The following is a 26178-nucleotide window of genomic DNA, read 5'->3' as shown; positions in this document are numbered from 1 at the left end:
GTGCAACACATAATATTGGAAGAACTGTAAAAGTACCACAGAAGCACACACCCAGACCTATATATCCGTTCCAGAGACTGCAGATAGACTATATTCAACTACCCAAAGTTGGTACCTATGAGTATGTGCTTGTTTGTATTGATCTCTTTTCAGGATGGCCAGAAGCTTTTCCAGTAACCAAAGCTACAAGCCGTAGCCACAGCAAAGAAACTGATCAACGAGGTGGTGTGCAGATATGGAGTTCCAGAGATGATGGAGAGCGACAGAGGAACTCATTTTACGGGTGAAATCATGAACTATGTGTTGTCAGCTCTAGGCATAAGTCAAGCCCTACATACACCATACCATCCACAAAGTAGTGGGAAGGTTGAGAGACTAAATGGGACTCTCAAATTGAAAATCCAAAAAGTAATGGTAGAAACCGGGAAACCATGGACCGAGTGTCTACCATTAGCCTTGTTCTCAGTAAGATACACGCCCACAAAAAGAACAGGTCTCAGCCCATATGAGATCTTATTTGGGTCGGCTCCCAGATTAGGATGTTATTTTCCACAGGTGCTCCAAATGCAGTATGGTAGACTAACAGATTATGTATAAACGCTGAACAAACAATTGACCAAGGTGTATGCACAAGTTTTTGCTTCCATTCTAGATCCCGATTCAGTTGAAGGGACGCATAAGCTAGAACCAGGAGATTGGGTCGTTGTCAAAAGACACGTGAGGAAAAGTCTAGACCCAAGATTTGACGGACCGTTTCAAGTCCTTTTCAAGTCCTACTCGTTACAAGCACCTCAGTGAAGCTCGAAGGAAAGGCAAGCTGGATTCACACCAGTCATTGTAAAAAGGTTCTTCAGCCAGAAGAATGAAGATCTTTGCGGTTGTTGCGGCGGTTGTTGCGTGTGCTCTTATACAAAAAGGCAGAACTGCTACTCCTGTACACGTAATCAGTACAGAATCACTGGAACAGTTCAGGACAGTGTGGGCGAATGCCACAGTGGATAGAAAGCAGGGTAACTACACCTGTAAGGCCAATGACCCGTGTTATACTACAAATGTGACTACAACCGAAGGGACTTGGAGAAAAGGACCACATGGAGGGACTGTGTACCTTCACATAGACAAAACAGCCAACATTAGCATACAAGAAGAGACGCCGGGGCTGTTGTTTTGTTGTTATGAACCAGATTTACAGTATCTATAGAAATATACAACCAGTAAAAATAGAAATGAAATGATAAATAAGATTTATGAAAGATGCAACAAGGAGAGGCTCAACTCTACGATTGTAATAAAAGAAACTGATGGGATGATATTATGTATGAATAATAGCCAAATAAGAAATAGAAGATATTTTGTATTCTTGATAACAATTTTAAGAGATAGTTTTAAGCCACATATAACAGTACAAAGTCTGGAAAGAATCCCACACACTTGTAAGAGCGCTGTAACCCAACAGCAGAAAAAGAATGTACACTTCAATATTTCCTTCCCTGAATCCCCCAGCTGTCATAGACAAAAAAAAGAGAATGGTATGACCCGCTATTAGGAGGGGTAGGAACGGGATTAGGAGTATTGAATGGTATACAGGTAGAAACAGTTATGAACAAATTAAACTCAGTGGGAGACGACACATCTACTGCATTAAGGATAGGTGCCTCATGGTTACCTACTACCTTTCACTTACAGCAAAAAGGGTTAGCTATAGATGAACTGTTTCTAAATGTTTTTAATGAAAGTATGCTAACCGAATATAGAACATTACAGAATGTATCAACTTTTGTAAATTGGACAGTATGTACGCTTAAAACGATGTGGCAACAAGAACAGATGAATAATTTTAAGAATAAATTGTTTAGTAGTCATGTTAGGCAATGGACAGACATTCTGCCCATAGGAGAGAGAAATGATACGTGGTTATTGTTACAGCCTGAGTATACTGAGTGTACACCTAAATGGTGCGCAGGAAGACTAATAGCATTTCATGTGAAAAATCCTACTCTATTATGCAAATTTATTGTTATGCCAATGGTAATGATTGATCCGGTGACATTATTAGGAAAATATTGGATGCCAGAAATGAAAGGAACACACATAGATTCTCAAAATAAGACAAGGAATATAGATTTGTGCCAGTTAACAGAGCATGGATATGTATGTAATCAGCAGTCAGGGATATATGAACCCTGTCTAATGCAGCACCAGGATAATGTATGCGCACTCACTATAATCCCAGAAGCTAACCTACAGGTTTATATTGAAGTAGGTCCACAGCATGTATGTTTAATAACTAACAACAAGCAGACCCTTAGCCAGTTTAATCTCATAGGACCATTTTCAGGATGTCTATACAATGTGACGCATTTGACTTGGGGGAACCAAACTATAGTGTTCCTGCCTACTTTAGAAGAAATAATGTCCACTATATGGGTACCTGAACCTTTGCCCTATGGAAATTTTAGTTTGCCACTGGAAGAGTTAAAACAAGTGTTACAAAAGTCTAAAGACGTAAAGAAATTGATAGCAGCCCATAATGTAACTCTAAGTAAAGTGAAAGTATTGGCTACAATAGCAGCTAAGGAAGTAATACATTTATCGTCAGCAATAAAAGATGCTAGTGCCCATCATTGGTATGACATATTTACAGGATTTTCCCCCACTGCCACTAAGATACTGCATGTGTTATTCCAACCATTGATTTGTTTAATGATATTATTTGTATTGCTTACATGTTTTAATTGTTATACATTTTGCAAAATAAGGGAAGCATTCAATCAGGGGCCTATACATTATGATGAAAGAATGTTGTGAGATTACCCCACCTACATACCTGTGTGAATCAAGTGAAGAAATGGATCGAAGCCTTGCTATCAGGAGATAGAAGTAGCATTGGAATTTAGGTGTTGGTAAAATCACAAAAGGAGGGATTGTTATGGTATAAATATATGTATAATGTATCTGGGGCCCCAAGGAGTGAAATGTTATAGAGGAGAACATGTGTTACAATAGAATGGGTATTTTAGAAAGGTTAAGAGAGGAAATAGTTTGCAGCTGCTTCTGCCGTCTCTTGAAATTGCGAACAGATGGTGGTCAATCACTTGACCAACCCCCCTAAGCATAAAAGGAAACCAAAGGGAATACCTTGTGTTCCACCAATGAGTTTTATGGGAAAGAAGGATGTAAGGATTGAATATACAGATGACTCATATGTTATGGAATGTTCTTTGTTCTGATGCTATAAAAGCGACCACTACGGTTAAATAAAGTCAGAAGGATTTTTACTTTGAGAAACGTCTCAGTGTATCTGTTGCTTCTCCGAGCTCGCACCCCCCCACCTGATTTGAACCTGCATGGAGATCAAGGCGTAACGTGACTCAAATTGCGATCACACCCTCTTAGCCATTCGGAATACAACCATGGCAACCACAATTCACTTATTGCCTCTTCATAATGCCCCAAGACATACAAAATGCTCTCATGACAACTACCACATTCCCAAACACAATGCCCATTTTAATACCACATCTCCAACTAAGTCACAATGCCCTCATTGTTCACTTTACCAGTCACAATCCCAACACAAATATCACAATGCCTCAAAAAAAGTCACAATGTCCTCATGACAGCCACACTATCCCTAATTCCCAGTCACGATGTTACCATAAAAGCCACAATGTCCTCTGACAACAACAATCACGGAATGCATCGTATTACAGCAACAATGTCTTCAATGCAAATTACAATTCCGCGAGGACAGACCCTATGCCCTCAATTCTCCCTATGCCAGCCACAATACCCTCCATACCAGCCAAAAATTTCCCATTGGGGAAGTGGAGATGGTGATGAATGTGTATGTTGGAATGTAAATGCAGTGCACCCATGTGTAGAACACAAAGGCATTTACAATGCCCTTAAATATCTATAGCCAATATATGTACTACTAGACATATATCCTTATATACCGGGAAGGTATTACCACACCTCTGAAAGTCCAGAGCTAGAAACTAGCCTGATAATTATCAGTAATTAATGATAATATTAATTACCATTCATTTGATTCCTCTATTGCCGCTGTCTGGAGGATTCCATATCTTGCTTCTCTTCACTTTCAAATAGACACCTAGAAAAAAAAATCAAGAAAGTGGTGTGATAATACATTCCTGGTATATGCTATAGATGTATTGGAAACAGTAAAGAGATTTTAGTGTGCCTAGTTTCTAATGAAACCCCCAAATATTTTAAGGGCCAATTAAACCCTTTCTGTGATACATTCTGAGGAGCCAAATTAGAGATCCAACCTCAAGTCTTCCTATCCAAGAGTATGCACAAACCACCCCATCTTGACTAGAAGCTATAAGTAGGATATAACCAACTCTGATCACAACCCCAAAATTAGTCACCAATCACATCAAAGATCAGATGTCTAGAAGAAATAGCACTCTCCTCCACATCTGTATAAAACAGAAAACCATTCTACAATCTATTCAGTGGACCATTTACAACTCATATATGACATGGGCCTAAATTTGACCTAGAGAGGACACAATATAGCTATTATCAGTCAATCATGAAGAATATCACAAATACAACAAAGACCTCACATGCGCCAGGTTAAGACACAAAGTGATATCACTAGTAGCGAAAATAGCTAGATGCTGACTTGCAACTTGTGGCCAAATCACTAGAGAGGCAAAGAAAATTAGACACATCAACTATACTGTGCCCCTCATAGTAAAAAAAGAAACATCGTCCACGCAAACCCTAAATCAAAAAGCCACGACAGTCACAATTTTCCAATGACAGCCAAAATGCACCTATGACAGCTACATTGTCCCACCACATCTAAATGGCTCCAATGACAGCCACAAAGTCCTCAGTGCCAGCCACATTTCCGCCACATAACAACCACAAAGTCATCAATGCCCCCTATGCAAATCACCATGCCTTCAATACCTGCTAAGCCAACCAAAATTCCCACATGACAACCGTAGTGCCTGCCGTGCCAGCTACAAGACCTTAAAAAAAGCCACAATGCTTTTCAGGTTAGCCACAATGCACTCACAACACCCACAATGCACCTTATTCCATCTACAATGCGCCATGCCAGCCACAAGGTTCTTATAATAGCCACATTATGCCCCATGTCATTTACATGGTCTCCTAAGTCACTAAAACCCCATGACACCCCCATTGATCCCATGACACACGCAATCTACGTTATCTCCACAAAAATGCCTTAATGGCAGCAACCACGCTGTCAGTGGCCACTATGCCAGCCACAAAGTCCCCATGCCAGCTACAGTGTACTTTATCCCAGCAGCAATGCCCAATGCTGGCAATAATGCTCCTATAAGAGTGACTATGCCCTCATGAAACCCACAATGTCATTTATAAGGGACACAATGCCACTATGACAGTCAAATGCCCTCCATGACAGCCACAAAGCCACCAGAAAATCAACAATCATGCGACCACAATGTACTTTATCCATGCAACAATGCTGTCAATGCCCCTTATGCCAGCCCGAAAGCCAAAATGGAAACCACCAACTGTCAATGCTCCTTTGCAAGCCACTATGCCTTTATTAAAGCCACAATGAACTCACTTTCCCCTTTGCTAACCAAGACATGACAGACAGAAGTCCCCGTGCCAGCCATAATGACACCTGCAAGCCACAATATCCTCATGACACTCGCTATGTCCCATATCCCAGTCATAATATCCTCAATGTTAGCCGCAACTTCCTCCCTGCCAGCCAACCACAAAGCCCCCATTACATCCAATACCACGTGACAGCCATAATGCTTCTAACCAATATCCCATATGGCAGCTAAAATGTCCCCATGACAGATACAAAGTCCAGTGTCCCTTATTCCTTTCACAATGCCCCTTATCCAAACCACATTGTTCTCAATGCCGCCTAAGTTAACTGCAATACAACCATGACAGCCACAATGGCTTCAATAGCCCTATGACAACTACAATTCCCCATGACAGTCATTATGCCAGGAGCCACAATGCCACTATGCGAGCCACAATGTACTTTAGCGCAGACAGTGCTGCAAATGCCTCTTATGCCAGCCCCAATGCCCCCATGATCGTAAATTGTCCTCCATGCCAGCCACTGTGCTCTAAATGCCAGCTAAATTGCCCCCATGAAATCAACAATGTCCCATTTCCCAGTCAAAATGCAGCCATGACATCTGCAAGGTCCACAATGTCCCTTATCCCAGCCACTATGCTCCATGATAATCTAATGCTCTCAATGCCAGCCATATTGTCCTCAATGCTCCCTAAGCCAACATCAATAGAACCAGGACAACTAAAATGCCCCATGACAACCACTATGTCCTCATTGTCCACTTTACCAGACACAATGCTTACCTAAAATCCACAATGCCCCCCAATGACAGCCACTATCCCCAAAAATTACTCATATGTGAGCCACAATGCCCTAAGTGCCAATTACAAATTTATCGAACAACCAGAAATCCCTCAATTCTATCTATGCCAGCATCAATGCCACCACAAGGTTGAAACCTTGTGGGTGGAACTAGAAAGGGAGGTAAACACTGAAAAAATTACTTTTGGTGTAATCTATAGACCCCCCAATATAACTGAGGAGATGGAAGTTCAGCTATATAAACAGATGGAGCGGGCTGCACAGGCGGGTACTGTAGTGATAATGGGAGATTTTAATTTCCGGGATATTAATTGGTGTCATGGTTCGGCTTCAACTGCAAAGGGGAGACATTTCCTCAACCTGTTGCAGGAAAATTTTATGGGCCAGTTTGTGGAAGACCCGACTAGAGGTGAAGCTCTGTTGGATCTGGTCATTTCTAATAATGCAGATCTTGTTGGGAATGTCAATGTTCGTGAAAACCTCGGTAACAGTGATCATAATATAGTTACATTTTACCTATACTGTAAAAAACAAACGCAGGCTGGGAGGGCAAAAACATTTAATTTTAAGAAAGCCAATTTCCCCAGGATGAGGGCTGCAATTCAGGATATAGACTGGGAAGAACTAATGTCAAATAATGGAACAAATGATAAATGGGAGATTTTCAAATCTACTTTGATTTATTATAGTGCAAAATTTATTCCTACAGGTAACAAGTATAAACGACTCAAATTAAACCCCACATGGCTTACACATTCTGTGAAAGGGGCAATACATGACAAAAAAAGGGCATTTAAAAAATACAAATCTGAGGGTACAGCTGTAGCCTTTGTAAAATATAAGGAGCTTAATAAAATCTGTAAAAATGTAATAAAATTAGCAAAAATACAAAATGAAAGGCAGGTGGCCAAGGATAGTAAAACAAATCCCAAAAAATTCTTCAAGCATATAAATGCAAAAAAGCCCAGGTCTGAACATGTGGGACCCCTAGATAATGGTAATGGGGAGTTGATCACAGGGGATCAAGAGAAGGCAGAGTTACTAAATGGGTTCTTTAGCTCTGTATATACAACTGAAGAAGGAGCAGCTGATGTAGCCGGTGCCAGTGCTGTTAATATATCAGTTGATATACTGAATTGGATGAATGTAGAGATGGTCCAAGCTAAATTAAATAAAATAAATGTGCACAAGGCCCCGGGACCAGATGGGTTACACCCTAGAGTTCTTAAAGAGCTTAGTTCAGTTATTTCTGTCCCCCTTTTCATAATATTCAGAGAATCTCTAGTGACTGGTATAGTGCCAAGGGACTGGCGCAGGGCAAATGTGGTGCCTATTTTCAAAAAGGGCTCTATGTCTTCCCCGGGTAATTATAGACCAGTAAGCTTAACATCCATCGTGGGGAAAATGTTTGAGGGGCTATTGAGGGAATATATACAGGATTATGTGACAATAAATAGCATTATAAGTGACAGCCAGCACGGTTTTACTAAGGACAGAAGTTGTCAAACTAACCTAATCTGTTTTTATGAAGAGGTGAGCAGAAGTCTAGACAGAGGGGCCGCTGTGGATTTAGTGTTTTTGGACTTTGCAAAGGCATTTGACACTGTCCCCCATAGACGCCTAATGGGTAAATTACGGACTATAGGTTTAGAAAATATAGTTTGTAATTGGATTGAGAATTGGCTCAAGGACCGTATCCAGAGAGTTGTGGTCAATGATTCCTACTCTGAATGGTCACCGGTTATAAGTGGTGTACCCCAGGGTTCAGTGCTGGGACCCCTATTATTCAACTTATTTATTAATGATATAGAGGATGGGATTAATAGCACTATTTCTATTTTTGCAGATGACACCAAGCTATGCAATATAGTTCAGACTATGGAAGATGTTCATGAATTACAGGCAGATTTAAACAAACTAAGTGTTTGGGCGTCCACTTGGCAGATGAAGTTTAATGTAGATAAATGTAAAGTTATGCATCTGGGTACCAACAACCTGCATGCATCATATGTCCTAGGGGGAGCTACACTGGCGGATTCACTTGTTGAGAAGGATCTGGGTGTACTTGTAAATCATAAACTCAATAACAGCATGCAGTGTCAATCAGCTGCTTCAAAGGCCAGCAGGATATTGTCGTGTATTAAAAGAGGCATGGACTCGCGGGACAGGGATGTAATATTACTTTACAAAGCATTAGTGAGGCCTCATCTAGAATATGCAGTCCAGTTCTGGGCTCCAGTTCATAGAAAGGATGCCCTGGAGTTGGAAAAAATACAAAGAAGAGCAACGAAGCTAATTAGGGGCATGGAGAATTTAAGTTATGAGGAAAGATTGAAAGAATTAAACCTATTTAGCCTTGAAAAAAGACGACTAAGGGGGGACATGATTAACTTATATAAATATATTAATGGCACATACAAAAAATATGGTGAAATCCTGTTCCTTGTAAAACCCCCTCAAAAAAGAAGGGGGCACTCCCTCCGTCTGGAGAAAAAAAGGTTCAAGCTGCAGAGGCGACAAGGCTTCTTTACAGTGAGAACTGTGAATCTACGGAATAGTCTACCGCAGGAGCTGGTCACAGCAGGGACAGTAGATGGCTTTAAAAAAGGGTTAGATAATTTCCTAGAACAAAAAAATATTAGCTCCTATGTGTAGAAATTTTTCCTTCCCTTTTCCCTTCCCTTGGTTGAACTTGATGGACATGTGTCTTTTTTCAGCCGTACTAACTATGTAACTATGTAACTATGTAACAAACGCCACATTGCACTCCATATCAGCCACAATGGCCTGAATGCCTTTTTTGCATACCTCAATGCTCCCATGAACACTACAAAGTCCCTATGTCAACCACAATTCCTCCTATGGCAGCAATGCCCACGTGCCAGCCACAGTGTTCCTCTGGAGCCATTATGCCCACATGTCTGCCACACTGTCCCTGAGCCCAGGCACAATATCTCCATTACAGCCACAATGGTCTCAATTCCCCTTTTGCCAATGAAAATGAAGAAATGGCACAATGCCCTCCATGCCTTTCACAATGCCATTAATAGCCCTATTCCAACTAGATTGCCCCCCCATTCTACGCATAATGCCCCCAATGCAAGAAGCAATGCCCACAGAACACCCACTATATATCTTATCCAAATAGCCAAATACCAGCCACAATGGCTCCCATTCAAGCAACAATGCACTCATAAGAGCCACTATGCCCCCATGACATCCAAAATGTCCCTTATCCCAGCTACAATAGCTCTATTACAGCCACAGGTCCCACAATGCCAGCCACATTATCCTTAATGCCCCCTTAGCCGTCCCACAATGCCAGCCACATTATCCTTAATGCCCCCTTAGCCATTCGGAATACAACCATGACAACCACAATTCACTTATTGCCTCTTAAGAGAACCATAATGCCCCAAGACAAACAAAATGATTTCATGACAATTACCACTTTCCGAAACGTAATGCCCATTTTAATACCACATCTCCAACTAAGTCACAATGCCATCTAATGACAGCAACAATACCTTCAATGCTAATTACAATTCCGCGAGGACAGTTACAATGTCCACATGACACCGGCTATATGTCATCCAAATAGCCAAATATTAGCCAAAATGGCTCCCATTCATGTAACAATGCACTCATGAGAGCCACTATGCCACATGACATCCACAATGTCCCTTATCCCAGCCACATTACTCTCCATGCCCTCTTAGCCATTCGGAATACAACCATGGCAACCACAATTCACTTATTGCCTCTTCATAATGCCCCAAGACAAACAAAATGCTCTCATGACACCTACCACATTCCCAAACACAATGCCCATTTTAATACCACATCTCCAACTAAGTCACAATGCCCTCATTGTTCACTTTACCAGTCACAATCCCAACACAAATATCACAATGCCTCCAAAAAAGTCACAATGTCCTCATGACAGCCACACTATCCCTAATTCCCAGTCACGATGTTACCATAAAAGCCACAATGTCCTCTGACAACAACAATCACGGAATGCATCGTATTACAGCAACAATGTCTTCAATGCTAATTACAATTCCGCGAGGACTGACCCTATGCCCTCAATTCTCCCTATGCCAGCCACAATACCCTCCATACCAGCCAAAAATTTCCCATTGGGGAAGTGGAGATGGTGATGAATGTGTATGTTGGAATGTAAATGCAGTGCACCCATGTGTAGAACACAAAGGCATTTACAATGTCCTTAAATATCTATAGCCAATATATGTACTACTAGACATATATCCTTATATACCGGGAAGGTATTACCACACCTCTGAAAGTCCAGAGCTAGAAACTAGCCTGATAATTATCAGTAATTAATAATAATATTAATTACCAGTCATTTGATTCCTCTATTGCCGCTGTCTGGAGGATTCCATATCGTGCTTCTCTTCACTTTCAAATAGACACCTAGAAAAAAAAATCAAGAAAGAGGTGTGATAATACATTCCTGGTATATGCTATAGATGTATTGGAAACAGTAAAGAGATTTTAGTGTGCCTAGTTTCTAATGAAACCCCCAAATATTTTAAGGGCCAATTAAACCCTTTCTGTGATACAGTCTGAGGAGCCAAATTAGAGATCCAACCTCAAGTCTTCCTATCCAAGAGTATGCACAAACCACCCCATCTTGACTAGAAGCTATAAGTAGGATATAATCAACTCTGATCACAACCCCAAAATTAGGCACAAATCACATCAAAGATCAGATGTCTAGAAGAAATAGCACTCTCCTCCACATCTGTATAAAACAGAAAACCATTCTACAATCTATTCAGTGGACCATTTACAACTCATATATGACATGGGCCTAAATGTGACCTAGAGAGGACACAATATAGCTATTATCAGTCAATCATGAAGAATATCACAAATACAACAAAGACCTCACATGCGCCAGGTTAAGACACAAAGTTATATCACTAGTAGCGAAAATAGCTAGATGCTGACTTGCAACTTGTGGCCAAATCACTAGAGAGGCAAAGAAAATTAGACACATCAACTATACTGTGCCTCTCATAGTAAAAAAAGAAACATCGTCCACGCAAACCCTAAATCAAAAAGCCACGACAGTCACAATTTTCCAATGACAGCCAAAATGCACCTATGACAGCTACATTGTCCCACCACATCTAAATGGCTCCAATGACAGCCACAAAGTCCTCAGTGCCAGCCACATTTCCGCCACATAACAACCACAAAGTCATCAATGCCCCCTATGCAAATCACCATGCCTTCAATACCTGCTAAGCCAACCAAAATTCCCACATGACAACCGTAGTGCCTACCGTGCCAGCTACAAGACCTTAAAAAAAGCCACAATGCTTTTCAGGTTAGCCACAATGCACTCACAACACCCACAATGCACCTTATTCCATCTACAATGCGCCATGCCAGCCACAAGGTTCTTATAATAGCCACATTATGCCCCATGTCATTTACATGGTCTCCTAAGTCACTAAAACCCCATGACACCCCCATTGATCCCATGACACACGCAATCTACGTTATCTCCACAAAAATGCCTTAATGGCAGCAACCACGCTGTCAGTGGCCACTATGCCAGCCACAAAGTCCCCATGCCAGCTACAGTGTACTTTATCCCAGCAGCAATGCCGGTGATACCCCTTATCCAAGCTACAATGACCACCCAAATGTCCTTTATTCAACACACAATGGCCTCCAGTATCTATATGCAAACTACAATTAACCACATGACAGCCACAAAGCTCCCATGTAAGGCACAATGCGCCAATGACAATGACATTGCGCTCAATGACACCAAGGCATTTACAATGCCCAATGCTGGCAATAATGCTCCTATAAGAGTGACTATGCCCTCATGAAACCCACAATGTCATTTATAAGGGACACAATGCCACTATGACAGTCAAATGCCCTAAATGACAGCCACAAAGCCACCAGAAAATCAACAATCATGCGACCACAATGTACTTTATCCATGCAACAATGCTGTCAATGCCCCTTATGCCAGCCCGAAAGCCAAAATGGAAACCACCAACTGTCAATGCTCCTTTGCAAGCCACTATGCCTTTATTAAAGCCACAATGAACTCACTTTCCCCTTTGCTAACCAAGACATGACAGACACAAGTCCCCGTGCCAGCCATAATGACACCTGCAAGCCACAATATCCTCATGACACTCGCTATGCCCCATATCCCAGTCATAATATCCTCAATGTTAGCCACAACTTCCTCCCTGCCAGCCAACCACAATGCCAACCAACCACAAAGCCCCCATTACATCCAATACCACGTGACAGCCATAATGCTTCTAACCAATATCCCATATGGCAGCTAAAATGTCCCCATGACCGATACAAAGTCCAGTGTCCCTTATTCCTTTCACAATGCCCCTTATCCAAACCACATTGCTCTAAATGCCGCCTAAGTTAACTGCAATACAACCATGACAGCCACAATGGCTTCAATAGCCCTATGACAACTACAATGCCCCATTACAGTCATTATGCCAGGAGCCACAATGCCACTATGCGAGCCACAATGTACTTTAGCGCAGACACAGTGCTGCCAATGCCTCTTATGCCAGCCCCAATGCCCCCATGATCGTAAATTGTCCTCCATGCCAGCCACTGTGCCACAATGCCCTAAGTGCCAATTACAAATTTATCGAACAACCAGAAAGCCCATTGATCTATGCCAGCATCAATGCCACCACAAACGCCACATTGCACTCCATATCAGCCACAATGGCCTGAATGCCTTTTTTGCATACCTCAATGCCCCCATGACAACTACAAAGTCCCTATGTCAACCACAATTCCTACTATGGCAGCAGTAATGCCCACGTGCCAGCCACAAAGCTCCTATAAGAGCCATTAAGCCCACATGACTGCCACACTGTCCCTGAGCCCAGCGACAATATCTCCATTACAGCCACAATGCTCTCAATTCCCCTTTTGCCTACGAAAATGCGGAAATTACACAATGCCCTCCATGCCAGTTACAATGCCATTAATGGCCCTATTCCAACTAGATTGCCCCCATTCTACGCACAATGTTTCTAATGCAAGACGCAATGCCCACAGAACACCCGCTATATGTCTTATCCAAATATCCAAATACCAGCCACAATGGCTCCCATTCAAGCAATAATGCACTCATAAGAGCCACTATGCCACGTGACAACCATAATGTTCCTTATCCCAACTACAATAGCTCTATTACAGCCACAAGTTCCTCAAAGTGAGCCACATTATCCTCCATGCCCCCTTTGCTATTCGGAATACAACCATGACAACCACAATTCACTTATTGCCTCTTAAGAGAACCATAATGCCCCAAGACAAACAAAATGTTCTCATGACAACTATCACTTTCCCAAACACAATGCCAATTTTAATACCATATCTCCAACTAAGTCACAATGCCATCTAATGACAGCAACAATGCCTTCAATGCTAATTACAATTCCGCGAGGACAGCCACAATGCTCACAATTCTCCCTATGCAAGCCACAATACCCAACATGCCAGCCAAAAATTTCCCATTGGGGAAGTGGAGATGGTGATGAATGTGTATGTTGGAAAGTCAAATGCAGCCCACCCATGTGTAGAACACAAAGGCATTTACAATGCCCTTACATATCTATAGCCAATATATGTACTACTAGAAATATATCCTTATATACCAGGAAGGGATTACCACACCTCTAAAAGTCCACCGCTAGAAACTAGCCTGATATTTATCAGTAATTAATAATATGAATTACCCATCCTCTGATTCCTCTATTGCCGCTGACTGGAGAATTCCATATCTCGCTTCTCTTCACTTTCAAATAGACACCTAGAAAAAAGAAAGAAAGAGGTGTGATAATACGTTCCTGGTATATGCTATAGATGTGTTGGATCAGTAAAGAGATGTTACTGTGCCTAGTTTCTGATAAAACAAAAATTATTTCAAAAGGGGCAATCAAACCCTTTCTGGGATACCTTCTGAGGAGTCAAACTAGAGATCCCGCCTCAAGTCTTACAATGCAAGAGGATGCACAGACCACCCCATCCTGACCATAAGCCTCAAGAAGTCACAAGTAACATGTATTTGGCTCTGAGCAAAACCCCTAAATGAGGCCCCATGCACATGACCAAAGTTTCTATCTGTAATTACAAATCCATAATTAAGGATAATCTGGTGACCCACAAATTTCTATTGGCCAAGGACACCTTTCCGTATATTTACGGATGTGTGTCCGGGCCGTAGAACTAAAAAGCAAAATATAGAACATATCCTATTCCTGTCTGCAATTGCGGCACAGACTCACCCATAGAAGTCTAACGGAGCATGCAAAATTTTGGACGGCTATAGTATATAGTGGATCGCTAGTTGAAGTCCCCTAGAGGGGACTAATAAAAAAAAAAGTTAAAATTAGTAAAATAAAGTCTTTTTTGTTAATGTAATAAAAAAAAAATATTATAAGTTAAAAAAAAAACACTTTTCGCATTTACCCACTAAAGCATTGGAAAAAAAATAAAAAAAATAAACATAATTGGTATCGCCGCATCCGTAAAGGTCTGAACTATTACAATATATTCTTATTTAACCCGTACGATGTACGCCGTAAAAAACAAAAAATGTAAATGCCAGAATTTATATTTTTTGGTCACCTCATCTCCCACAAAAAATTTAATGAAAAGTGTTCAAAATCTTACATGTACTCCAAAAATTGTAGCATTAAAAACTACAGCTTAAACCCGCAAAAAATAAGCCCTTATACCACTTAATCGACGGAAAAATAAAAAAGTTATGGCTCTCAGAATTTGGCAACACAAAATAATTTTTATTTTTTTTACGCTTAATTTTTTCCTTGTAAAAGTAGTAAAGCATAGAAAAAACTATATATATTTAGTATCGCCGTAATCGTATTGACCCACAGAAAAAAGTTAACATATTTTAATTGAAAGGTGAATTCCATAAAAATGAAGCGCAAAAATCAATGGAGGAATCCATGTGTTTTTCATTTTCTACCCCACAAATAATTTTTTTCCTGTTTACTAGTACATTATATGGCACAATAAATGGTGCAACGAAACACTACAACTCGTCCCACAAAAATCAAGCCCTCATAGGACTATATCGACGGAAAAATTAAAAAGTTATGGCTTTTGGAAAGTGGGGAGGAAAAAATGAAAATTAAAATCTGATAATTGTTCACGTCTGTAAGGGGTTAACACTTTTTTAATTCACTGGGGGCTGATATGTCGCTGACGTGTCGCTTAACGACACATACACAGATGAAATATGGCAGCTATAGGGCATAACGAACGGGAGCCGATTGTTACATACTGTGCTTCTGCCGTCTCGCACTGCAATGCGCATGCTCAGTTCAGAGCGATCCAGCAGAGAAGCTGGCTTGTTGGGGGGAAAGACGGCGCCACTTTGGAGAAGACCAGCTGCCGGTAAGGTGTGTACGTGTGAGCGCGTGGGGATTGTTCGTGTGCGTTTGTGTGTGTGTGTGTGGGGGGGGGGGGCGTTTTTGTGTGTGTGTGGGGGGGGATCTGGCGCGGTTTCATGTTTTGGGGGATTTGTTTGTGCGCACCGCTGTTCCTTCAAACAAGCTGATTGGCGACTATGAAGGATCAGCGGCACCCGAGCGTCGCTGATCCTTCACAGTCGCCTATCAGCTGTTTTGAAGGATCAGCGGCGAGTACCTCTGCTCCGTCGAGTGCTCCCCCCACACACAAACCCCCCCAAACATTTAGGTAAGGTGTGTGTGTGTGCATGTGCGTGCAGGGAAGTTTGTGTGTGTGTGCATGGGGGGGAATTTTGTGTGTGTTGGGGTCTGTGTTTGGTGCGGTTGCATGTTTGGGGGGGTTTGTGTATGGGGGGGCGCTCGACGGAGCAGCAGTGCTTGCCACAGTTCCTTCAAAACAGCTGATTGGCGTCTATTCAGGATCAGCTGCACACGAACGCCGCTGATCCTTCGCAGCCGCATATCAACTGTTTTGAAGGATCAGCCGCGAGCACCGCTGCTCCGTCGAGCACCTCCCCCACATTCACACACACACACACCCCAAACATGCAGGTAAGGTGTGTGCGTGCATGGTTTTGTGTGTGGCGCGGTTGCAAGTTTGTGGGGGGGGGGGGTTTAGTGTGCGTCTGGGGGGGCACTCTATGGAGCAATGGTGCTCGCCTCTGTTCCTTCAAAACAGCTGATTGGCGGCTGTTTTGAAGGATCAGCGGCGAGCACTGCTGCTCCGTCATTCCTTGCTCCAACTGTGAGCCGCCGTGTAACTACATGTAGAAGCGAGGAAAGAAGAAACAGCAGCATATTATTAACTGTTATTTTTTTTGTTTTGCAGGTTCCACTTGACCGTTTGGACTTCGTCGTAGATTCGTTGGACTACTTCGATGATCTTCTTTTTTTTTTCTTTTAAATAAGATGTTGAAAGAGGGTTGTGTGGGAATTTTTCTTTCAATAAAAAATGATTTTCTTATGTCTCTGTGTTTTTTTTAATGCTTTATTACCACCTTAGTAATGGCAGTTGTCTGTTTGATGACGTCCATTACTAAGGCGGGGCTTAGTGTTAACCAGTAGAAAAAGCTGGCACTAACCCATTATTACTACGGTACCCACCGCCACCAGGTACATCGGGAAGAGCCGGGTACGATCCAGTATCCGACCATCTGTAGTTATGGTCGGGCACTGGGGCGGCCTTTTGGTCTGTCCTGTAGCTTCTGCCAAAAATACTCCCAAAATGGGAGCTGGACACTGCTTAGCAAATTGAAGACACCTTTTCTTGGCTTGTAGCCAAAAATAGAGAGCGGGTGAGTCTCCCTCCCACATTTACAGCAGCTGTAAGTCAGGTTGCATTGCCTGATCCCCCTTGCTGTAATTTTGGGAAGTGCTCCCCCTGGTGGCCAACATAGGAAAACGTCACATTAAAATTTTATTTTTAATACTTTCCACCTTGTGGAAGAAAAAAAAATACCGCAAAAAAGCCTTAAAAAATATAATACAAATAAGTAACTTACTAAATTTTTTAATTCGCGACACATTCCCTTTAATTTAGGGAAGAGTTTCATGGACACTGCTGATAACCAGAAAGATTGTGTAACATAGTGACAAACAAAATATACTGGGCTTGGAAATGTCATTGTCATTAGGCAAAGGAATTATTAAATCAAGAATAACTCAACCAAACCGCATCTGACCAGCGAAGTCCAACTCAAAATCATTTTATTTTCAAAAGTGAATGAACTATTTCTATCACACCTACTTTACTTCATGATAATACATTCTATAGAAATTTTATCAGCATTTAATGTGTAAAAAAACTTTACACATTTCAGTAGCATATCAGAACTATTGATCAGTGGTTGTCTGAGCACTCAGACCCCCACCGATCGCTAAAACGTTCAAAGCGAAAGAAGTACTCGGGCGAGCGCTTTGTCGCTTAGTTTCTGATCAGCTTTTCTCGGAAAGCTTAGTGAGCTGTGTACGGACTTTCTATTGAGCCTGCATAACTCTTTCTCGGCTTTCCGACTAAAATTTATTTTTATTCTTTGCTCTCCTAAATTAACAAATCATGACAGCCACAATGCTCCAATGACAGCCAAAATGCTGGGGTGTGTCCGCGGCATCATCCACAGGGGCTGTGCGCGACATCATCATCCACAGGGGCTGTGCGCGGCATCATCATACACAGGGGGTGTGCGCGGCATCATCCACAGGGGGTGTGCGCGGCGCCATCTACAGGGGGTGTGCGCGGCACCATCTACAAGCTGTGTGTGCGGCGCCATCTACAGGGGTTATATGCAGCGTCATCTACAGGCTACAGGGTGTGTGTGCGGCGTCATCTACAGGGGATGTGTGTGGCGTCATCTTCACGGGGTGTGTGGCGTCATCTACATGGGGTCTGTGTGGCGCCATCTACAGGGGGTCTGTGTGGTGACATCTACAGGGGGGCTGTGTGGCACTATCTACAGAGGGTATTGTGGTATTATCTACAGGGGGCACTGGGGCACTATCTACAGGCGGCACTGTGACATTATCTACAAAGAGCAGTGTTTTGGTACAATTTACAGGGAGCAGTGTGTGGCAATATCTTCTGGGGGCAGTGTGGGGCACCATCTACAAGGGGTACTGAGTGTGCACTATCTACGCTGGTTCTTACGCTACCAGTAGTGGTCAGCACAGTTTGCCTAGCCCTAGTGATAAAGTGAGACATCACCTGCCTGTAAACAACCGGATAACCAGAGACATAGCGGCCACCATAGTAATTGTCGGCCAAACTAGTGCAGAAATTTTGTTCGCACACCCACCAAAGACACCACACCCTAAGTGTCCCTGGAAAAAAAATTCAAATGTTGGAAACTGTGTACCTGCCATATTTGCGGTCAGTTATATATAAACATCGTCTCTTACACAGACCTCGTGTCTCTCGCTGTCTATTATCCGCTCAACTTACATCTGCATTTCTATGGAGATGGCTGGTGCAGTGGAACTCTGAGGAAGGTATCATTCAAACTGTCCAATCAGATGCTGCCAACTGGTTTATACCACTGAGTAAACTACAAGGGTGGGCTCGGTTCAAACCAATGACTGCTTTTGTTTTGTTTTAATAAAGCAACAAGCTTTTATATGTGTGTGGAAAGGAAATGATTTATTCTATCTCAAACAGAAAATGGTGACATTACAGATTTGTGTCCGTATTTAGTTTCTTGGAAACTGCTGCACTTTTTGAGTCTTTATTTCTGTGGTGTTTTTCCCTATTGACTTTATAAGGAAAAGTTATAACTGAGGTAAAACAAGAATTTTCCTACGACATGTGCTCTTGCATATATGTAGTATTACACCTGCAATATCCGGTCTCTGCACAAACAGCGGCTCTTATGTTTCGCATGACTCCATGATCTTATGTGTGAAATCACAGGATACAATTATTTGCTCAGTTGCATTTTTCTATGCAGTTTATAAGGTAAGCAAGTTAATTGTAAAAATGAAGATTTGCCCAATAGCCACATTTTAGTGTTATGTTAGTGCCTTTATCATACTGGATGGGTGAGATAATGTGACTGATCAAAGATAAGTGGCGGTTTCCCTATTTATGGAGGTGTCACACATTGGCTTCTCACATTATTGCTGAATTGCTGTGAGGCGTCCCCCTCCTGAACGGTAGATGTATGTAACTTATAGGGTAAGTGCACACAAGCGGGATACAATGCGTATAAGCACACAGCATATACGTCGTGGAAGCTGCAGAGAATACCGCCAGAAAAACCGCACCAAATTGTGGTGCAGTTTTTTGGGCGGAATCTCCGCTGTGGAAATACTGGTAGAAAAAAAAGTTAATACTTATCCCGTTATCCTTTGTCATAGCGACGTGTCCCTCCAGCGTCGGACTGGAATGCCTTGGGCCCACTAGAAAAAAATCTCCTGAGGGCCCACTCTCCATCTACGCAGAAAATGAGCATGTCCACTTTGATTTGTATCATAATCTTTGTTATCTTTGCACATACAGTCATATATAGTCATATACAAATGGGGTTGTCCTCGGCTAGACCTTTTGGGCCCATCATTGTGTTAAAGTTTGATCACACCAGAGGATCCTCTGGTGGGACAGTCCGACCCAGCATCCCTCTGCTCTGGGTACAGCCAGGCCTCCTGAAATGACGCTGCAGGCTTTGATTAGCTGCAGCAGTCACATGAGACGAAACTTCATCTCAGGAGGCCGAGCTGCACTTAGAATAGAGAATCGCGTCGCTATAACAACACCCGGGGGTAAGTATGAAGTTCTTTATTATATTTAAACCGAAAAAAAGCTTCTTATTTTCTCTGGATTTACGATTTTTGCAGTGGAATTGCAGCATTTCCACCACAAAAATCACCAAATTTGTCTATATGTTGTAGCTATTACCTCCCCATTGAATTCGATGGGGAAAACCCGCAACAGAAGAGCAGCGATTCCGCAACATGAATTAACAGGCTGCAAAATGATAAAACAGCACCGCAGGTCAATATAAGAACGATTTCTTTGTTTTTTGTTTTTTTTTAATCTCATCCACTCTGCTGCTACTGTAATACGCTGCAGATTTTCCACAATGAAATCCCTTGCGGAAAATCCGCAGTGTTTTACACTGTGTGTCCCTACCCATAATCATCAAATTTCACCGTTGAGTCCACTCCCCTTCATAACACTATATGACATGTCTACACTCCTCTTTACACTAGTATTTTAACCCTTAAGAGGGAATGTCTCCTCAGAAAATGACCTATTGTTTAAATAAACCCTGTTCTGTAGAGATCACTTCTCAGCAGTCAAATCATTATGCTCACAGGCAAGGCCAAACTAGAACTAAAAATCTGCCCCTGTATACAAATCCCACCAGCCCACATACAATATGGCCCCAGTCACCCACATAACGCAGAAAAATAGCAGCGACTATTGCGTTACTTTGGTCACACCCCTCGCTACTCACTTCAATATGTAAATGACATCATCAACACAAGAAGGAAAATAAAAGTAAACATAGAAATACCTAGTCACATGGTCAGGGACAGGCGTATGCTGCCACTAAACAAGCACCAAAATAACCAATGATACCGCCATACAGTGACCATGTATTGGTCAGATACCCGTTCTATGCTGACACTCTGCATACTATTATTACACTGCAGACTATAGAGGAGAATACAGCACTGATCAGACGCAGTAACTGGCAGAATACATAACAATTGAAGAGGACCTATCAGCTCTCCTGACATGTCTGTTTTAGTAAATGCTTGTATTACCCATTAAATAAAAATTCTGGAGCACAATTTCTTAGGACCCTACAATGTGCTATTTCTCTGTTATCATACCTCCCAACTTTAAAGTATCACAAAGAGGGACAACTGATGCGGTGCCCGTAGTGCATCGCGGCAATTTTTTTTCTGTTTAAGCCCAGCCTCTAATCCCACCCAATCCCCGCCCATACACACCTGGTTCAGCCCACACAGTATCATGCTCCCATAGTGCCTCCCACACAGTATAATATCCCCATAGCTGCCACCATACAGTATAATGCCCCATAGATGCCCCATACAGTATAAAGCCAACACAGATGCCCCAATACATTATAATGCCCACACAGGTTCTCCCATGCAGTATATTGCCCACACAGATGCCCTCATACACTATAATGCCCACACAGATTGCCCCATTAAGTATAATGCCCCAAAAAATCTCCCATACTGATAATGCCCCATACGGTGGGATGCCCACAGATGCCCTCATACATTATAATGCCCACACAGGTTCTCCCATGCAGTATATTGCCCACACAGATGCCCTCATACAATATAATGCCCACACAGATTGCCCCATTAAGTATAATGCCCCAAAAAATCTCCCATACTGCATAATGCCCCATACGGTGGGATGCCCACAGATGCCCTCATACATTATAATGCCCACACAGGTTCTCCCATGCAGTATATTGCCCACACAGATGCCCTCATACAATATAATGCCCACACAGATTGCCCCATTAAGTATAATGCCCCCAAAAATCTCCCATACAGCATAATGTGCCTCATAGCTGCTCCATAGAGCATAATGCCCCCCATAGCTGCCCCATACAGCATAATGCCCCCATAGCTGCCCCCATACAGCATAATGCCCCCCATAGCTGCCCCCATACAGCATAATGGCCCCATACAGCATAATGCCCCCAAAGCTGCCCCCATACAGCATAATGCCCCCAAAGCTGCCCCCATGCAGTATAATGCCCCCTAGCTGCCATAGATGCACCATACAGTATAATTCCTCCATACCTGGCACCATACAGTATAATTACACCATAGCTGCCCCATACAGTATAATGCCCCCATTGCTGCCACAATACAGTATAATGCCCCCACAGCTTCCCCATACAGTATAACGCCCCCACAGCTTCCCCATACATTATAATGCCCCCTTAACTGCCCATAGTGCCAGTGCCCACATATAAAGTGCCCTGATAGTGCCACAGTGCCCATGTAGACCGTGCCACAGTGTCCCCTTTAGAATAGTGCCCATATATAGCACCACAGTGTCCATGTAGATAGTGCCCCCCACTGTAGATGGCGCCATTGGGACTTTAATGCATGGAAACTGACGTCAAGGGCTATTTCTGGAGCGGAATCCCCTGCCAGAGCGTTGCCGACGCTCTGTCAGGGGATTCTGCTCCAGGAGTAACCCCTGATGTCACTGTCCGTAAATGGACAGGGACGTCAAGGGCTTCCCCTGGCACAGTGCTTAAAGTAGCGCTGTGCCCAGGGAGTCCTCGGCGAGTGGAGGAGCTCCCTCTGCTCCTTCGCTCTGAACTAATGCTGCAGCAGGGATCTGATGGTTCCCTACTTAAGCACTGGGTTCAACTGTATCTGCGTCCTGAGGATGCAGACACAGTTAACAGCAAGATATACCCCAGGGCCGCCCGGGACAGCAGGACACCGCCCGGAATCCGGAACTGTCCCTCTGAATCCGGGGCATTTGGGAGGTATGTGTTATTCCTACTGGATATAAATTGACAACTGGGTGTTGCCTTTCCTCTTGTCAAACGGCTGTGTCTCTACACACTCTTAAGCCTTATTCAGACGAACGTAGGGAAAATCGGACATGAAAAATCTAATTTTTTCACGTCTGAGTAGCCCCGTGGAGATCCCGTTTTCACGTATCCCCATAGACTTAGGTCTATGGACAGATCCGTGAAAACGGAAGAAAATAGGACATATTCTATGTGTCAACGGACCCTTCACACAGTCTGTTGAAACAACGACCATGTGAACGGTCTCATTGAAATACATGCGTCCGTGTGACGGCCGTTGTTTTAATGGCTGTCACACGGACACGTATTCTACGTACGTTCATCTGAATACGGCCTAAAATTGTTGAATCATCACCGACAGTATAATTTTTTTTTTAACTTTTTGAGATGCAGCTTCCATGTATCCTGTATACATAGACGCTGTATCCTGCCGTCAAAGCCCATTCCGACAGCTCAGCTGCACTCACAGGTCCGGTGAAAGCTGGTTAAGTCACGCAGGATCCAGCTCATAATGATTACACCTAAATTCATGAACCTTCTGACCTGACCGAATCGGCTTTGACGGCAGGATACAGCTAACATGTATAAAAAAATACATAGAAGCTGTATCTCAAAAAGTCAATTTTTTTTAAATAAAATTTAAAAGTTGTTTAAAATCAAATAAAACATTGATTAATTAAAGAGGCTCTGTCACCAGATTTTGCAACCCCTATCTGCTATTGCAGCAGATAGGCGCTGCAATGTAGATTACAGTAACGTTTTTATTTTTAAAAAACGAGCATTTTTGGCCAAGTTATGACCATTTTTGTAGTTATGCAAATGAGGCTTGCAAAAGTCCAAGTGGGTGTGTTTAAAAGTAAAAGTCCAAGTGGGCGTGTATTATGTGCGTACATCGGGGCGTTTTTAATACTTTCACTAGCTGGGCGCTCTGAAGAGAAGTAACATCCTCTTCTCTTCAGAACGCCCAGCTTCTGACAGTGCAGATCTGTGACTTCACTCACAGGTCCTGCATCGTGACGGCCACATCGGCACCAGAGGCTACAGTTGATTCTGCAGCAGCATCAGCGTTTGCAGGTAAGATCGACTTACCTGCAAACGCTGATGCTGCTGCAGAATCAACTGTCGCCTCTGGTGCCGATGTGGCCGTCACGATGCAGGACCTGTGAGTGACGTCACAGATCTGCACTGTCAGAAGCTGGGCGTTCTGAAGAGAAGAGGATGTTACTTCTCTTCAGAGCGCCCAGCTAGTGAAAGTATTAAAAACGCCCCGATGTACGCACATAATACACGCCCACTTGGACTTTTACTTTTAAACACACCCACTTGGACTTTTGCAAGCCTCATTTGCATAACTACAAAAATGGTCATAACTTGGCCAAAAATGCTCGTTTTTTAAAAATAAAAACGTTACTGTAATCTACATTGCAGCGCCTATCTGCTGCAATAGCAGATAGGGGTTGCAAAATCTGGTGACAGAGCCTCTTTAAAGGAAAATTAGATTTAAACATGTACATAGCCTTTACGTGTTTTAAAGACTCTATTTTGAGTGTGCTTTTTATTATATCTTTGTAAAAAAGAGTGAACGTTAAATTACTTGGTGTGGGAGAATTTCATATATTCCTTGATTTGCTTTCTTTTTCTTATGTTTGTGTTTTTTGGGAGTGCATTATGCTTGTACTGTGTTGTTTACTGTGTCAATTTTTTGTGGAATATGTCATCAACAGAAGTGCAAAAATTTGTAACTCGACCCCCCCCCCCACACCTACCATGTTCCATGTATATTAATTGTATGCTATGTTTCAAATGGGTCTTTGGGCTACAGTGCCCAGGTGCAACTGCTAACTCTGCACCCCTAGCTACTACGCCCTAAGTCATCTGGGTTACCTCTATCAAGAACAAGGATGGGGATACATGTGTGATCGCTGACAGCGATAAGGAGAACAGGGGACCGAAAGTCCCCCGAAGGTCTCCATGAGAAACCTCGGACTTCCGGGGTCTGCGCAGTCCAATAAAAATGAAAGGAGCGCTGGTCACGCATGCGCACAAGCTCCGACCAGTGCACAATTAATTTCTATGGAGCTGCCGACAAACCCCCGGAAGTCCGAGGTTTGTCATGGAGAATTTCGGGGGACTTTGCCTCGTTCTCCTTATCGCTGGGCGTCCCAGCGTACCCACATGTATCCCCTATCCTGTGGATAGGGGATGCATGTCTTTAGTAGGAACAACCCCTTTAGTGGCGTCGTGCTGTAGCAGCCATAGCGGGGGAATGCGTGCCCGTTACGGCTGCTACAGCGGTAATTATGCCATTGCCTGTGCATATGCATATTAGGACACATGGACGTCATAGTGGCAGCTGGCCGGCTCTGCTGAATCCGGCGCTTCCATTCATTACATGGATAGTTATTCGTTTGAACGACCGGTATGTAGTGATACATTTCCCTTGCAACAGTCACTTTACATTTTATCTTTTGTCTCTTCAGTAGGATCCAAACATATAGGGAACATTCACATGTTGGGATGACATCACATCAAAATTTAAGCAAAACCACGATATGACCACGTGTGAATACACCCATACTGTTTAAATGTATGCAAACGTATACCTATGATTTGTTGTCCATTGACGTCCATTATGAAACATAGTGGCATACACTTTGCAGTATCCTAAGAAAAAAGTTATCCAGACGCAATACTGTCAATCATCAGTCAAAAGGAAATATTTTGCATAAGTCTGCACAATAGAACCCTATGAATGCTGTACAGTATAAGTGTATGTGTGGATACCTTTTTTTTCTATTTTTGTATATGTTTTTCCCTTCTACCTGCACAGCACTGACAGCATGGCCCCCAGAAGAGCCTACTCTTCCAGGAGGCCTCCCCCTTTTTATAAGAGTCTCCTGGACATTCCCAGCAGAGTTTGCGTTCAACTAATGGGTACAGGGCAATACATTGTTACAGTTCATATCATATTTCATTCTTAGGCCTTGTTGACACAGAGTTTTTTGCAGGCAGACTTCAGGAATTTTGAGGCAGACTGTGACCTGCCTGCGCTTTTTTCCCTGCGTTTTATGCAGCATATTTCGTGGCGTTTTTTGCCATGGGCAACTGAAGGTAAAAACAACGTGAAAAATGCTCAGAAGCGGGCGGCGTGGGGTTTTTCTGCCTCTTAATGGGAGGTCAGTGGCGGAAACCATTACTT

At 42.8% G+C, this 26178-nt stretch overlaps 1 long non-coding RNA gene across 8 annotated transcripts in view; it reads right to left on the bottom strand.

Moving 5' to 3' along the window:
- LOC142748222 (uncharacterized) overlaps positions 1-14259 on the bottom strand; it is a 108913-nt gene extending 94654 nt beyond the window's left edge. For 6 of the 8 annotated variants that reach the window (XR_012882188.1, XR_012882194.1, XR_012882191.1 and 3 more), the window contains exons 1-3: positions 14185-14259; positions 10767-10840; positions 4044-4117 (exon numbers count right to left, since the gene is read on the bottom strand). This is a non-coding gene — a long non-coding RNA (uncharacterized LOC142748222). The remainder of the gene's footprint in view (positions 1-4043; positions 4118-10766; positions 10841-14184) is intronic. The other 2 variants (XR_012882193.1, XR_012882192.1) reach the window with 2 other exon arrangements.
- Positions 14260-26178: the final 11919 nt, after the last annotated feature.

This window comes from Rhinoderma darwinii, chromosome 3 (genome assembly GCF_050947455.1).
Source record: "Rhinoderma darwinii isolate aRhiDar2 chromosome 3, aRhiDar2.hap1, whole genome shotgun sequence".
Classification (NCBI taxonomy): Eukaryota; Metazoa; Chordata; class Amphibia; order Anura; family Rhinodermatidae; genus Rhinoderma; species Rhinoderma darwinii.
This window is presented reverse-complemented; position numbering and strand designations above follow the sequence as displayed.